Consider the following 17,441-nt stretch of genomic DNA (forward strand, 5'->3'; position numbering starts at 1 on the left):
ATTTAGGTTGGTTCTTTCTTCTCTGCTCAGAAAACCCACGGTTGATGTGGGCATCATGGTGGTTCTTCGCCTCCCCCTTAAGCACAGGAGGAGAGGGAGCAGCCAGCAATCCACCCTGCCAGCTGTGCTGGAAATGGCCCCCGGGACCGGATGGGGGTGTGAGCCCCCATCTCCACACACCTATCACCATTCTCCCAGAGGACAAGGGAGAGACTGCAACTAAGACACCACCCTCACACTCCAGCGCCATCTGCCAGTCCTTGGAGTCAAAGCTCATCACCTCGTGGGTTTTCCATGCGTCTTATTTTTTTGCATGTATTTCTATTATGTTCTCCATGCCTGCCTTCCTCTCTAGATTATAAAACAGTTCAGGGTGGGAACCTCTTTTTCAACCTTTGTCTGTCCCTCCAGTGGAACCCAGGCTATCTTATGAAGATTTGAGAGATAGTCATGGGGAACAGAACAAAGATTCTAGCAGGGGTTCTGCCGCTGGCCAGGCATGACTGTACCAAGCCGGGCCACTGCAGCGTCCTCAGGTGCTTCATCTGTGAAATGAGGATGTTCATCAGGCCTCCCAGTTCAGTGTACTAGAAAAAAGGCAATGAAGAAGACATTGAGTTGTCCAACTTTATTTGCCAAATTAGGTTGCAAACTTGCATCTGAAACATATTAATTGGTTCTTTCTAACCTGCTCAGAAAATCTGGGTTTGGTCTGGGCATCGTCATGATTCCTTGCCTCTCCTGTAAGCAGCGGAGGGATATTTTAAGGGAAAAGGAGCTGTTTCCTAAGTGTTTCTGGTGCTTATTGTAATCTCTGCAGTTCAGGGTCTCAACCATCAAAATACAAGAGGATAAAAGGTCCATCATAATATTCTAGTTAATTAACTTTAAAAATGACTTATTTGACTTCATTCATCCAATGAAGACTCACTGATTGCCTTTTATGTGCTGGGCCCTATACCTGTCCTTAGAATACCAAGAGGAGCATGGCCCCACCCACTGGCCTACAGGAAGCTCACCTTGTAAAGGAGACAGAAAGGTAAGAATACGACACAAATGCATGCGGATCAGTTCTTCAGTGGGACTATGTGCAGGACCAGGGTGAGATGGAAAGGGAAAAGGAAGTTATGCACCATGGCAAACACAAGCCCAGCTGCCTGGGAGGCTGAGGCAGGAGGATGGCAAGTTTGAGGCCAGCCTGGCAACTTAGTGAGACCCTGCCTCAAAATAAGAAGGACTAGGGGTGTTGCTCAGTGGTAGAGTGCTTGCCTTGCACGTGTGAAGCCCTGGGTTTGACCCCCAGCAACACACACACACACACACACACACACACACACACACAGAGGCAGGGAACTCTCTGGTGATACAGGTCCTGGGGCCAGGGAAACAGGCCACTGCACACAGTGTTAAGGAAAGAGGCTTGAGTTATTTTTCTTCTGGTTGTAGAAAAGGATACTGTGCAGAAAGATAGGAGTGATAGGGAGAGGTCCCATCACCTCCAAGTCCTGATGAAATCTCCTGTGTCCCCCCAAATGTGCTTAGGTCCCCACATTTGCTCTGTTTACTGCAGTTTCTCTAGCACCTAGAACAGCAACTGACACCACAGTGCTCCAAACCAGGCATGGTGGCACACGCCTGTAATCCAAGTGATGTAGGAGGCTGAGACAGGAGGATCCCAAGTTCGAGGCCAGCCTGGGTAACTTAAAGAGACCCTGTCTCAAAATAAAAAGGACTTGGGGTGTGGCTCAGTAGTAAAGTGCCCCTGAGTTCAATCCCCAGTACCCCCACGCCAAAAAAAAAAAAGAAAAAAAAAAAGCTTTCCAAAATACTCGTTGAATGAATGAATAAAAATGCTATATTAGCACACAGCCTCTTCCTTATCCTTAAACTGCCTTTTTTCTTTTTCTTTTCTTTCTTTCTTTTCTGGTTCTGGGAATTGAACCCATGGGTACTTAACTACTGAGCCACATCCCTATCCCTTTTTAGTTTTTATTTTGAGACAGGGTCTCACTACATTGCTCAGGTCCTCACTAGCTGATGAAGCTGGCTTTCAACTCGCTATCCTCCTGTCTCAGCCTCCTGAGCTGCTGAGGTTATAAGTGGCACCATCATGCCCATCTTTAAACTGCCTTTTTGACCAGTTTCAAATGTTGGAGTGGCGTTAGAAGCCAAGGAAGGACATTTCAACAAAGGACTATTCAGTGATGTTCATTCATGGCATCTCTTGCAGTGAGGGGCAAGTGAAGTCCGACTGAGAAATGGATTGGGTACTTGGGAGTTTCCCATGATCCCTGCAGAGCACTGAAGAGTGATGGGGACGTGAGGAGAGACAGACAGATATCCAACAATTTGCTCTTAAGAACTGTGACTGTGGAGATGGAGAAAGTTCTCTAGTAGACAGAGAAATCCACAGACTTGGGAGGTCCCTAAAAGTTGAGAGAAATTTGTTAAAGGGCCGGGAGCCCAAGGAGTCATCATGCACAGGAAGGCCACAGGGAATAAGGGGAAAGGGAACCAACCCAGGCTGAATTGCCAGCCTACGTCTCTTAGGAAGGCATGGGTCTTGTATGTGAGGAAACTGGAGTTTGAAGATACTTTTAAAACTTGCTCATGATAAAGTGCAACAGGTGGGCCTGGAGGACACAATGCTAAGTGAAATAAGCCAGTTGCAACAAGACAGAACCACGCGATTCCTCGGGGGCCTACAAGAGTCAGGCCCTAAAAGACAGAAGGCAGGATGGTGTACACTGTTTCAGCAATCACCACCTGCCAATGTGGTGTTTCCAGCTTGGGGCTATTATAAATAGAGCTACTGTGAACATTCAGGTACAGATTCCTTTTTTTAAAAAATATTTTTTAGGTGTTGATAGACCTTTATTTTATTCATTTATTCATATGTGGTGCTGAGAATCAAACCCAGTGCCTCACACATGCTAGCAAGTACTCTACCACTGAGCCACAACCCCAGCCCCCAGATTCTTATATGGACATAAGTTTTCATTTCTTTAGAATAAATGCCCGGGTGTGAAATTGCTGGTTAAGTGTATATTGAGGTTTTTGTTTTTGGGTTTTTTTTTTTTTTGTTTTTTGTTTTTTTAATGACCAAACTGTGGAGTGGCTGCACCATTTTATATTCCCATCAACAATGTATGGCCAGGCATAGTGACACATGCCTGTAATCCCAGCGACTTGGGAGGCCGAGGCAGGAGGATCACAAGTTCAAGGCCAGCCTCAGCAACTTAGTAAGGTTCCAAGAAACTTAGCAAGACCCTGTCTCAAAATAAAAAATTAGTGACAAAAATAAAAAGTAAAAGGCTCAGTGGTTAAGTACCCCTGGGTTCAATCCCTGGTATCCCCACCCCACCAAAAAAGCACAACAAAACAATGTATGAAAGATTGAATTTCTCTACATCCTTGACAATACTTGGTATGATCACTTTTATTATATTTATTTTTTTTACCTTCAGCTATTTTTATAGATGTGTAATGCTCCCTCATTGTGGTCTTAGTTTTCATTTCCCTAATGACTAGTGATGTTGCAAATATTTATGTCAAGTTATGAAGTTATGGTTGGTGTTTTAGTCAGCCTTTTCATTTTTGTGACCAAAAGACCTGAGAGGAGCCACATAGAAGAGGGAGGGTTTATTTGGCACTCAGACTTTCAGAAGTCTCAATCCATAGACAGCAGAGTCCATTGCTCTGGACCCCAGGTGAGGCAGAACATCATGGCAGACCAGTGTGGTGGAGGAAAGCAGCTCAGGATAGGGCAACAGGAAGCAGAGAGCGCTCCGCTCACCAGGGACAAAATATAGACCCCAAGGGCACACCCCCAGCGACCTACCTCTTCAGCCACACCCTACTTGCCTTCAGTTACCACCCAGTTAAATTGTATTGGTTGATTAATCCACTAATTAGGTTACAGATTTCAGAATTTAATCATTTCACCTCTGAAAGCCCTTGCATTGTCTCACTCATGAACTTTTGGGGGACACTTCATACCTAAACCATAACAGTTGGTTTCAGGGCTACTTTTGGCAAATCATTGTACTTTCTGCAAGCCTCAATTTTCTTATGCATTAAATAAGAAAACTGAACTATATGGGTTATCTAATAGGCTCTGCAGCTCTTTAGTTCTACACGAACCCATGCACCTACCCTGAGAGTTTGTTTGCAAGGTGAGAAGTTTTCAATTTTCCCTTCATACATCAGTTATCCTCGTCTGCTGAGAATTGACAAGCAATGAATCTTATCCGGGAGCTTCGCTGACATTTCCATGAAATGTGGTAACTTCATTTGGCCCTCCAGGCTGTATTTAGCATTCAAGTCACAAAAGCCTGAGCAAAAGATGGAGACTTTCACAAATTACAAGGGACTTTATTAATTTTCTGATTCATTGCAAAGACGTTTGAATTCCTTTGTTCCCAAGGTTCACTATAGAGCATAGTTTTGAGTGGATGATACCTCAGAATTTTGGTTGAACATCAATTGAATGCCTACTATGCGCAGATGTGATGGTGTTCTATAAAGAGCATGGTTGTATACAGGAAGAAAGTTGGATTTGATTTATGCCTGTGCCCCTTATTCACTGTGTGTATTAGTTCATTTGTCGTTACTATAATGAAATAGTTGAGGCAAGCTACTGTTGAATAAAAGAGGTTTATTTAGTTCTGGAGGTTCAAGGGCATGTGCTGATCCCGTAGCTTGGCTCTAGGGAGACCTCACAGTGTCATGGAGGGAGCATGTACAGAAGCAAGAAATCACATTGCCAAACGGGGAACTTCTAGAGAAGCTGGTTGGGGACAGGCTCAAATTTCTATAACAACCCTCTCCCCAGAACTAGTAAGGACCCTACCAGAAATGCCTTAATCCTTCTGAGAATATACCAATTAACCTAAGAACCTCTTGCTAGGCCACACCACCTCCCAGCCTTTTGGGAACAAGCTCCCAACCCATGAACCTTTTAGGGGACAAATAGCATCCAAGTCATGGTGTAACCTTGTGGAGAAACCCAGTTGAACTGAACTTCTATGGGAACAGTAATATCTGCTGGCAAAGTTGTCATAAGCAATAGTGATAATGTATGTGAAGTGCCTAGTTCATAGTAGGCACTCAGTAACTGGTGGTTGTGATTATGTCAAACACAGTGGTCTCTGGAGAGCACACATCTCCACGCCCCAAGTACCTGCCCTGTGCAATGTGCTTTCACACACTAACTCTCTGAGTTCCCCCATGAGCCCTGGAGACAGGCATCTACTAGTCCTGTTTCGATAAAACTGAGGTTCAGAGAAGTTAAAAAAAAACTTAAGATCACCCTGCTACTAAGTGAAGGAGATGGAATTCAAGCTGCGCCCTTAAGAGGTTCCAGCCTAGCCAGGGAGAGAAGCTGTGCAGAAACAGATGAATACCAACCCAGAGTGGTCAACGTCGGTCAGGCGCAGAGCCAAAAAGCATTTAGGAGTTGAGCGAGGGAGTTATTCTCGAAAATCAGGCGGTTGGCGGGTGGGGAGAGCGCAAAGGAAACCAGAGGATTAGAGCTCACGGTCTTGCAGAACAACTTTGAGTTCACCACCGCGGCTGCCGCTGGGTCCTGGACGCCCCGCCCAGCTGCTGCAGGGAGGGGGACAGCGCTCAGCGCTTCGCACATGCCCTCTTTGGTGGCATGTTTGCTGCTGGCCCTCTCATTTCACTCTGAAGTCCTACCAATCTGTGTTTCTCAGCGTTCCACAAAGGCTCACTGCCAGAACTGTATTCCTTCTGTCAACACAAAACCCAGGGACTATTTTATAGAAATATGTTCTAGATTGCCTTCTCTAAAACGACCTGCTCGGATGTGAGCCTCGTTTGCTTAGAAGCCTCCGTCTGGGTCATTTATGCAATGTTCACTTTCAAAACGTCTCTGGGCTCTGTGCCTCTACAGCCTGCTCCCCGCTCCCGGCAGGGATCACACAGTTCATTTAGTGGATGTGCACGTGTTGAGTGTCCCCCATGCACAGACACTGCCGCTCAGACCTCGTGGAACACGCATTTGACAAACGGCTGATTAACTCGTGAAGGCCAAAGAACTTAATTTGAATATCAGTCACTGTGGCCTATTAGTAATAAGAAATCGTAGTAAACAAATTTGCAGCTTGAATGAAACTAGAGCATATGAAAAGCCACACAGAGAAACTGGTAACTCCTTGTGGCAGGGGACAGTCTGAAGCAGCATCGCTGGGTCTGTGAACAGGTCATCTCGTTGACTGATCTCAAGGGCCACTTCATGGCTGTTTGAAATGGGATCTCAATTTCAGTGGCAAAGGCCAGAGTTGAATGGGAGCAGCTTGCCTTTGCCCTCGTGGATGCTCAGGGATCGTGACCGATTCTGTTTTTTGAAAGTAGGATGGAGGGCAGCCATGTATGCAGCCTGTGGGGGTTATACCTGGTTTGGAAGCTTCCTGGTGTGTGTCATGCGCAGATTATGGACTTACAACTGTTCTGTGTGTAACAGGCAGAGCACATGCTTCTTGGTGTTTTTTGCTTTAGTACGTAAGAGATTTATATTTCAACTCCAAATGTTTCCTTTTTTATTATTCCAGCCTTTCACACGTCCCTGGGATTGTCACCTTTTAGAGCATGTGTCTTCTCACAGTGTTCCCGTAATTCTCTATTTACACCATTGTCATGTTCCTCGGGGAAAAATATAGAGCTTTCACTCAGCTCAGGTGTCCTTAGGATCTGCTCTGGCACCTGAGGAAGTAAAAGGAAAAAAAAAAGAAGGTAGGGACAGCTTCAGCCTTGGGTGCCTGTCTCATTTCTCCCTCACTCTCACCTCCTTCTCCCTTGTGGTGGCAGCCCAGGATGTCCTTGTAGCCCCCTCCCCTTGACTGAGTGTTCGAGGCGAGGCCATTCCCCCAGGGTCTCCTTCTCCTCAGTGGTACCCCTCTCTGGCCCTGCTCTGCTTCTTGCCTTCGGCCCAGGTTGGCCTCACCTTGCCAGGGACTCCAGACCAGCTCAGCCTTCCAGCTGCCACTGGGCAGCTCAGCGCCAATGCCAACAGACTCAACCTTCTGCCTCCAAACATTCTTTCATACCCAACCCCAGACAGGAGACAAAGGCAGAAGCCCCTGCCGAGTTCAGGTAACTGAGTGCAAGAAAGGAAAAAGCTTCCAGGACCAATTCTCCCTGGAAGAAGCCACTTCACAGACCTCCTAGCTTAAGCACGTTGATAAGAATTGGTGAAATTGGTGTTCAGAGAACTCTCATTAACCAAAGAACCAAATGATAACAGAAAGGAAAATCCATACTGTTCTATAGCTCTGTTGGCCCTGGGAATAACAAATGTAAGTAAAGTGCCAGATGTTTGGACCCCCAAGAGGCTGAGAATTCATATCTCAGCACCTCTTCCTGTAGCTCTCAAGAATAATGGTGCCTCATACAAGAACCTGGGAATTATGTGCTTGTCCTTAATAAGTGTGTAGGGGCGGTGGGTGGGAGGTCCCTAGAATATCTGGGGTCCTTAATTGCACACAGACAGTACAATGACAGATACAGTTTATTAAACAAAAAATGTTAATGCTGCTGAAAGCTTTGAAGAATTCAGATGAGTCTATGAACGGTTCATCCTGGGCACCCGGAATGACATATGATCCTGGGTGGATATTTCCCCTCCATGACTTCACCTGTAAGATGACACTGTTCTTCTGCACTGGTACATGAAGACTTACTCATTAAAATACTGTACTGGTTCATTCAAGAAGTATTTACTGAGTTTCTACGACATACAAGGCATCATGCAGACTGTGTAATATTACATAAACATTTTAAAAATAGATTGCCATAAATAAACACCATGATAGGATTATATAAGTCCTTTTAGATAATTTTAACCCTTTGTATGGACTACACGGGGCTCTAATTCTACCATTTTGGATGAACTGACCCATTTGTTTATTTTTCCTCTGTTTCCCCCCTCTTCTAAAATTTTAGTGTACAGTTAATTTCTATGTTTTCTAATGGTTTGATTAGAGCTGCCATGTTGGGTGGTCCCCTCCACAAGGATCCCCCATGGAGAGGGCAAAATGGTCAGTATTCGCTCTGCGTGCTGCTGGCCAAGCTTTGTGACCTGGCCTGGGCCTGTGTTCACCCACAGATATCCTTTATGGGTTAGCTGTGGCCCTGCTCATGTCCTCAGTTGGTTCACGAGCTAGAAACAGAATAAATGGGCAGAATTTAAAATTGAATAAAATAAGATTCACAAAGAAGATACATTTAATGGTACCTGTGACATTTATCTTTCTTTTCTTTTTTTTTTTTTTTGGTGCTGGGGATTTGAACCAGGGCCTTGTGCTTGTGAGGCAAGCACCCTACCAACTGAGCTATACCTCCAGCCCTTGTTTATCTTTCTATATGGTACACCACTCATGTAAGCGGCTATATTTAGTATTCTTTTCATTAAGCCACACCAGCTGTAGGGAAGCAAGAAGGACTTTGTTGAAGAAAGGGGCCACAGTGAGAGCCTCCATGACTCCCCTGGAGCCACAGTTGGGTTCTCCCTCAGTCTTTCCACCAATCTTATGTCTGGGGCACCCCAGGGCCCCAGGGTCTGAGCTGAAAGACATCAGTATTGGCCCTCTGGTGGAACTTGACCTTCTTATTGAGAATCAAAGATGGGAGGGAGGATCCAAGATGGCGGCCTAGAGGGAGACTGCACCCCCTGTCGCTCCAGAACCCAGGAGTTAAGAAGGGGGGCATTGAGAGACTCGGACTGAAATAGAGCCACGGGTGAGTCTGCCCACTGGGTAAAGCTCGGCCCGGGGGGCAGGCCCAGATAGAGGTGGCTTATCGGAGCCGGGCAGGGCAGCTAGAGTCATCCACAGGCAGCCCTGCGCACTCCGGCGTTGGGCCCCGCCCACACAGCCAGCTTCTCCAGGTTCTCGGAACGGAACTGGCCCGCTAGTGAGAGCCTTTCTGACCAGAACAAGCTCCGAGTCCCGGAGCCAGTGCAGCTCAGCGTACTCTGGCACGCAAGCAGATTCAGGGTCCAGACAGGGCAGCCAGAGACTTCCCCAAGTAGTCTGGACCCCTGCGGTGGGAGGTGCCGTTCAAGGCTAGCTTCTCGGAGCTGACCGCCCAGTGAGAGACTTTCTACATAGAACCAGCCACAAGCCCCCGAACCAACGGAGAGCCTCGATCCGCAAACAGCCTCTGGGATCAGGGCAGGGCAGCCAGAGACCTCCTCAGGCGGCTCTGCCCACTCCGGCTGCAGGCTCTCTTCTCGGGGCGATCCAAGATGGCGGCCTAGAGGGAGACTGCACCCCCTGTCGCTCCAGAACCCAGGAGTTAAGAAGGGGAGGCATTGAGAGACTCGGACTGAAATAGAGCCACGGGTGAGTCTGCCCACTGGGTAAAGCTCGGCCCGGGGGGCAGGCCCAGATAGAGGTGGCTTATTGGAGCTGGGCAGGGCAGCTAGAGTCTTCCCAAGGTAGCCTTCCACACTCCGGCAGTGAGCTCCTCCCACACGGCCAGCTGCACGGTGCAGGCCCACAGTGAGAGCATTTCAGCACAGAGCCAGTTCCAAATCGTGGAACCAGTAGGGGGCTAGGGGCAGTTTTCTTTGGATGAGCTGCTTTATCAGATTCCTCCAAGACATCAGGCTACTGAAGACTGGGAGGTGATACACTGGAAATCTACCGGGACACTATAAGCCAATAGCGGAAAACTGCAATATCTCAGGGTCCCACTGACAACTGACCAATATGAGAAAACAAGGGAAGAAAATGTCCCAAACAAACCTAGATACTACATCAATAAAACCCAATGACAGCACAGCAGAAGAAATGTCAGAAAGGGAGTTCAGAATGTACGTAATTAAAACGATTAGGGAAGCTAATGAGGAGATGAAAGAGCAAATGCAGGCATTGAAGGAGGAGATGAAAGAACAAATGCAGGCATTACATGATCGCACCAATCAACAGTTAAAAGAGCAAATACGGGAAGCAAGAGATCATTTCAATAAAGAGTTAGAGATACTGAAAAAAAAACAAACTGAAATACTTGAAATGAAGGAAACAATAAACCAAGTTAAAAACTCCATAGAAAGCATAACCAATAGAATGGAGCACCTGGAAGACAGAACCTCAGACATTGAAGACAAATTATTTAATCTTGAAAGCAAAGTTGGCCAAACAGAAAAGATGGTAAGAAATCATGAACAGAATCTACAAGAATTATGGGATATCATGAAAAGGCCAAATTTAAGAATTATTGGGATTGAGGAAGGCTTAGAGAAACAAACCAAAGGAATGAACAATCTATTCAATGAAATAATATCAGAAAATTTCCCAAATCTGAAGAATGAAATGGAAAACCAAATACAAGAGGCTTATAGAACTCCAAACATACAAAATTACAACAGACCCACACCAAGGCACATTATTATGAAAATACCGAACATACAAAATAAAGACAGAATTTTAAAGGCCGCGAGAGAAAAGAATCAAATTACATTCAGAGGGAAACCAATAAGAATATCAGCAGATTTTTCAATCCAGACCCTAAAAGCCAGAAGGGCCTGGAACAACATTTACCAAGCCCTGAAAGAAAACGGATGCCAACCAAGAATCTTATACCCAGCAAAACTTACCTTCAAATTTGATGATGAAATAAGATCCTTCCATGATAAACAAAAGCTAAAGGAATTTACAAAAAGAAAGCCAGCATTACAGAACATTCTCAGCAAAATATTCCATGAGGAAGAGATGAAAAACAACGATGCAAATCAGCAACAGGAGGCGCTAGCCTAAAGGAATAGCCAAATAAAGGAGAAACCAAATCATGTCAAAAACAAATATGAGTCAATTGACTGGGAATACAAATCATATCACAATAATAACCCTGAATGTTAATGGCCTGAATTCATCAATCAAAAGACACAGACTGGCAGATTGGATTAAAAAGAAAAATCCAACAATATGCTGCCTGCAAGAGACTCGTCTCATAGAAAGAGACACCCATAGACTAAAGGTGAAAGGATGGGGAAAAACATACCATGCACACGGACACAGCAAAAAAGCTGGAGTATCCATCCTCATCTCAGATAATGTGGACTTCAAACCAAAACTAGTCAGAAGGGATAAAGAAGGACATTACATGCTGCTTAAGGGAAGCATAAATCAGCAAGACTTAACAATCATAAATATCTATGCCCCAAACATTGGCTCATCCACGTACGTCAAACAAATCCTTCTCAATTCCAGAAATCAAATAGACCACAACACAATCATACTAGGCGATTTTAACACACCTCTCTCACCACTGGATAGATCGTCCAAACAAAAATTGAATAAAGAAACTATAGATCTCAACAACACAATCAGCAATTTAGACTTAACAGACATATATAGAATATACCATCCAACAAAGAACGAATACACTTTCTTCTCAGCAGCACATGGATCCTTCTCTAAAATAGACCATATTTTATGCCACAAAGCTACTGTTAGCAAATACAAGAAGATAGAGATACTACCTTGTACTCTATCAGATCATAATGGATTGAAATTAGAAATAAATGACAGAATAAAAAACAGAAACTTCTCCAATACTTGGAGACTAAATAATACACTATTATATGATGAATGGATAACAGAAGACATCAGGAGGGAAATAAAAAAATTCTTAGAAGTAAACGAGAACAAAGACACATCATATCAAAATCTCTGGGACACTATGAAAGCAGTACTTAGAGGAAGATTTATTTCATGGGGTGCATTCAAAAAAAGAAGTAGAAATCAACAAATAAACGACTTAACACTACAGCTCAAAGCACTAGAAAAAGAAGAGCAGACCAATACCAAAAGTAGTAGAAGACAGGAAATAGTTAAAATCAGAGCCGAAATCAACGAAATCGAAACAAAAGAAACAATTGGAAAAATTAACAAAATAAATAGTTGGTTCTTTGAAAAAATAAATAAAATTGATAAACCCTTAGCCACACTAACAAAGAGAAAGAGGGAGAAAACTCAAATTACTAAAATTCGGAATGAACAAGGAAACATCACAACAGACACGAGTGAAATACAAAACATAATTAGAAGCGATTTCGAAAATCTATACTCCAACAAAACAGAAAACCTCGAAGACATCAACAAATTTCTAGAGACATATGAACTACCTAAACTGAACGAGGAGGACATACACAACCTAAATAAACCAATTTCAAGCAATGAAATAGAAGAGGTTATCAAAAGCCTACCAACAAAGAAAAGTCCAGGACCAGATGGGTTCTCAGCCGAGTTCTACAAAACCTTTAAAGAAGAGCTCATTCCCATACTCCTCAAACTATTCCATGAAATAGAAGAGGAGGGAACCCTCCCAAACTCATTCTATGAAGCCAATATCACCCTGATACCTAAACCAGACAGAGACACATCGAGGAAAGAAAATTTCAGACCAATATCCTTAATGAACATCGACGCAAATTTCTCAACAAAATTTTAGCAAATCGCATACAAATATATATTAAAAAGATAGTGCACCACGATCAAGTGGGTTTTATCCCAGGGATGCAAGGTTGGTTCAACATTCGGAAATCAATAAATGTCATTCACCATATCAACAGACTTAAAGTTAAGAATCACATGATTATTTCAATAGATGCAGAAAAAGCATTTGATAAAATACAGCATCCCTTCATGCTCAAGACACTAGAAAAAATTGGGGTAGTGGGAACATTCCTAAACATTATAAAGGCAATCTACGCTAAGCCCATGGCTAATATCATTCTAAATGGTGAAAAACTGAAAGCGTTCCCCCTAAAAACTGGAACAAGGCAGGGATGCCCTCTTTCACCACTTCTATTCAACATCGTCCTTGAGACTCTAGCCAGAGCAATCAGACAAACCAAAGAAATTAAAGGGATACGAATAGGAAAAGAAGAACTCAAACTATCCCTGTTCGCTGATGACATGATTATATATTTAGAGGAACCTGGAAATTCCACCAGAAAACTTTTAGAACTCATAAGTGAATTCAGTAAAGTAGCAGGTTACAAGATCAATGCTCATAAATCCAATGCATTTTTATACATAAGTGATGAATCTTCAGAAAGAGAAATTAGGAAAACTACCCCATTCACAATAGCATCGAAAAAAATAAAATACTTGGGAATCAATCTCACAAAAGAGGTGAAAGACCTCTACAATGAGAACTACAGAACACTAAAGAAAGAAATTCAAGAAAACCTTAGAAGATGGAAAGATCTCCCATGTTCCTGGATAGGCAGAATTAATATCGTCAAAATGGCTATACTACCTAAAGTGCTATACAGATTCAATGCAATTCCAATTAAAATCCCAATGATGTACCTTGCAGAAATAGAGCAAGCAATTATGAAATTCATCTGGAAGAATAAAAAACCTAGAATAGCTAAAGCAATCCTCAGTAGCAAGAGCGAAGCAGGGGGTATTGCAATACCAGATCTTCAACTCTACTACAAAGCAATAGCAACAAAAACGGCATGGTATTGGTACCAAAATAGACAGGTAGATCAATGGTACAGAATAGAGGACACGGACACAAACCCAAATAAATACAATTTTCTCATACTAGACAAAGGTTCCAACAATATGCAATGGAGAAAAGATAGCCTCTTCAACAAATGGTGCTGGGAAAACTGGAAAACCATATGCAATAAAATGAAATTAAACCCCTATCTCTCACCCTACACAAAACTCAAATCAAAATGGATTAAGGACCTCGGAATCAGACCAGAGACCCTGCATCTTATAGAAGAAAAAGTAGGTACAAATCTTCAACTTGTTGGCTTAGGATCAGACTTCCTTAACAGGACTCCCATAGCACAAGAAATAAAAGCAAGAATCAACAACTGGGATAGATTCAAACTAAAAAGCTTTCTCTCAGCAAAGGAAACTATCAGAAATGTGAAGAGAGAGCCTACAGAGTGGGAGAATATTTTTGCCAACCATACCTCAGATAGAGCGCTAATTTCCAGAATCTATAAAGAACTCAAAAAACTCTACACGAAGAATACAAATAATCCAATCAACAAATGGGCTAAGGAAATGAACAGACACTTCACAGAAGAAGATGTACAAGTAATCAACAGATATATGAAAAATGTTCAACATCCCTAGTAATAAGGGAAATGCAAATCAAAACTACCCTAAGATTTCATCTCACCCCAATTAGAATGGCGATTATCAAGAATACAAGCAACAACAGGTGTTGGCGAGGATGTGGTGAAAAAGGAACACTCATACATTGCTGGTGGGGTTGCAAATTAGTGCAGCCACTCTGGAAAGCAGTGTGGAGATTCCTCAGAAAGCTTGGAATGGAAACACCATTTGACCCAGCTATCCCACTCCTTGGCCTATACCCAAAGGACTTAAAATCAGCATACTACAGAGATACAGCCACATCAATGTTCATTGCTGCTCAATTCACCATAGCCAGATTGTGGAACCAACCTAGATGCCCTTCAGTTGATGAATGGATAAAGAAACTGTGGCATATTTATACAATGGAATATTACTCCGCAATGAAGAATGATAAAATTATGGCATTTGTAGGCAAATGGTCGAAATTGGAGAATATCATGCTAAGTGAGATAAGCCAATCTCAAAAAACTAAAGGACGAATGATCTCGCTGATAAGCGGATGAGGACATATAATGGGGGTGGGAGGGGTTAGCATTAGGTTTAGGGTTAGGTTTAGAGTTAGGCTAAGGAGAGCGGTAAGAATGAAGGAAAGAAGGACTGTATAAAGGGAAAAGGGTGGGAGGGGTGGGGGGGAAGGGAAAAAAAATAAACATCATTACCCTATGTAAACGTAAAAAAAAAAAAAAAAAAAAAAAGAATCAAAGATGGCATTAAAAGCTCTGGGCTCTAGAGGAGGAGCTATTGGGCAAAGAGGGTCTCCCATCTACCAGCTCTTCTTACAGGATAACTTCAGCAATCTTCCCCACTGAGACCTTGACACTTCCCCATTGAGACCTTGACACTCCTCTTGAAGCTGAGCAGAATTTTGTGACTTCCTTGACCAATTAGAGATGGCAAAAGTGACACCATGTGACTACTATGCATTTCTGCTTTGCTTTCTTGGGAAACTTGCTCTGAGGAAGCAGGATGCCATCTAAGCAGTCTGACAGTCCTGAGGCCACCATGATGTAAGGAAGCCCAAAGGAACCTACAGAAAGAGACTGAATATGGAGACACCTGGCCAGGACTCTAGCTGCTCCAATCCTGCACTACTTTCCTTCCAGCCACCTCTTGCCTGCAAATCCACGACAGGCCAATGCCAGCATTGTCTACCCAAGCCCTACTCAAATTCCTGACCTGCAGAAACTCTGAAAGATAATAAAATGATTGTTGTTTTAAATCACTAGGTTTGGGGACTTGTTACACAGTCAGTAGGTCTTGGGACAACCAGAGGCTAGAAAGATGTTAGAGAAAGGGAACCCAGAGTGATAGGAGATGCAGAGAGATAAAGGATAAATGACTAAAATGTCCAAAGAAAGAGGTGGTGAAGGCATTTCAGAAAAAGTGGTGGAGAATCATCCTCTAAGAATGGCAATGCGGTCAAGTGGAAAATACCTGGCTAGAGATGGGCGACCTGTGCCCCCTTCCAGCTTTGTGGCCCACTGCACATGACTTTGGGAAAATCCCTTCTTCTCTCTGGAGAACATTCTGTGAACTAATAAACTGTGTGTGAAAAAATAGCAAACCCCAGAAAAGAGGAACTAAAAAACAAGAATGTGTCCCCCTGGCTGAATTCTGGGGTCACCAAGCACTCTTCCAGCTGTGATTCAGTTGTTTTCAGGTAGACTGTCCTTCTGGAAGGTGAGCTACCCCGCTGACACAAATCCCTGGCCCACTTGGCAGTTCTTTTTCTGACAGCACATTAATACATTGGCAGTTCACTTTCTGCACCCATCTGATCACCTGATGGAACACTTGACCTGAACACATGAGGACAAAGACCCCAGACAGTGGAGGTCAAAATAAGGAAGGTGTGACTACTCTGTGAGACTCTGCCAGAAAATGACCAACTGGCCTCCCCAGCGGATGACAGTTTCTCATGACCACAAGTGCAAAACATGCTCACCTGGTCAAAAATAGAAGATGAAAAACCAAGAAGTTGCTCAGAAATAAGAGGAGAGTCAGAACGTGGGAATCGTAGGAACAGAAGACAGAAGCAGAGGCCAGGAAGCCTGTAACAGGGGAGTGTGACCAGGAAAACCTGGCCTGATTCCAAGCTGCCCTTCAAACCACTTTCCCTCCCTGCCTGTTAACATCTGCCATTTAATACACGGTGTTTTGTCTTGTGGTCTTGTGTGCTTAAAAAGAAAACAGTGAATGTATTGTAGTTTAAAAAAAGAAAGAACAGACTTGAATGGGTTCTTCATCTAATGTTCTTGATCCAAAATATTCAGTAAAGATAATTTAAAGACAAAACAGAGCATGATGATAACATGGTTCTTCATTTTTTAATATTTAGATTATGATATCAGATATTTCATACATTCTGATAACTGAGCATCTGTAATACCAAATATGAACTAATGAAGTGACAAATCTAAAATTAAGAAGTAATATAATTTGAACCATTTATGGTAAGATGAAGCTTAAAATCTTAGTTTTTTATATATGTTTTTGTTTTTTGCAGTGCTGAGGATCAAATCTAGGGCTTCACATGGACTAGGTAGGCAAGCACTCTACTGCTGAGCTACATCCCAGCCCTATAGTTTAGGCATTTAAGCAAAATCACCTCTTCATGGGACTGGGGATGTGCTCAGTGGTAGGCCACTTGCCTGGCATGTGTGAGGCCCTGGGTTGGCTCTCTAGTACTGAAAAAATAAAATCACCTCTTTATAACTTTTCATATTACAAAATCCCCTGGGGAGAAACAGAAATGCTGCAACTGCATACATCCTCATTTTTGCACACACCCTCCCCCTACTCCAGCCATTTGGGTCTATCATGTGTTAGACATGGGGCAAGGCCTGTGTAAACAAAGAGGCTTTGGGACATTCTGTCTTCATTGAGAGCACCATGCGGTTGGAGAGTCAGACAGCTACACAGATCTGTCACCTGAATCACTTGAAGTGCCCATCCGAAAATATATTACATCCCAACTAATCCGATTGTAAGAAACCATTCTTCCAGAAATAAACTCATACATATTCTCTTCTCGATGCAAGTGTAAGGCTACTTAAAAGATGGTATAGAGATTGCCCATGGCAACACTAAAAACAAAACAAACACAACTGTCCTCCTATACAACTCAACAGGCACTGAAAAAACGATGTACAGTGGGAGCTTAATCTATAAAATTAGGTGGGGACGGTGGAGCATGGAGTAGGCCTGAAGGCGGGTTTTGAGAGGTTGGCACACTGAGTGTTTTTATATCTGGCTCTGATGATTAAAGTTATAGTCAGGGCCAAT

The sequence above is a fragment of the Sciurus carolinensis genome, chromosome 12 (assembly GCF_902686445.1).
Source record: "Sciurus carolinensis chromosome 12, mSciCar1.2, whole genome shotgun sequence".
NCBI classification, from domain to species: domain Eukaryota; kingdom Metazoa; phylum Chordata; class Mammalia; order Rodentia; family Sciuridae; genus Sciurus; species Sciurus carolinensis.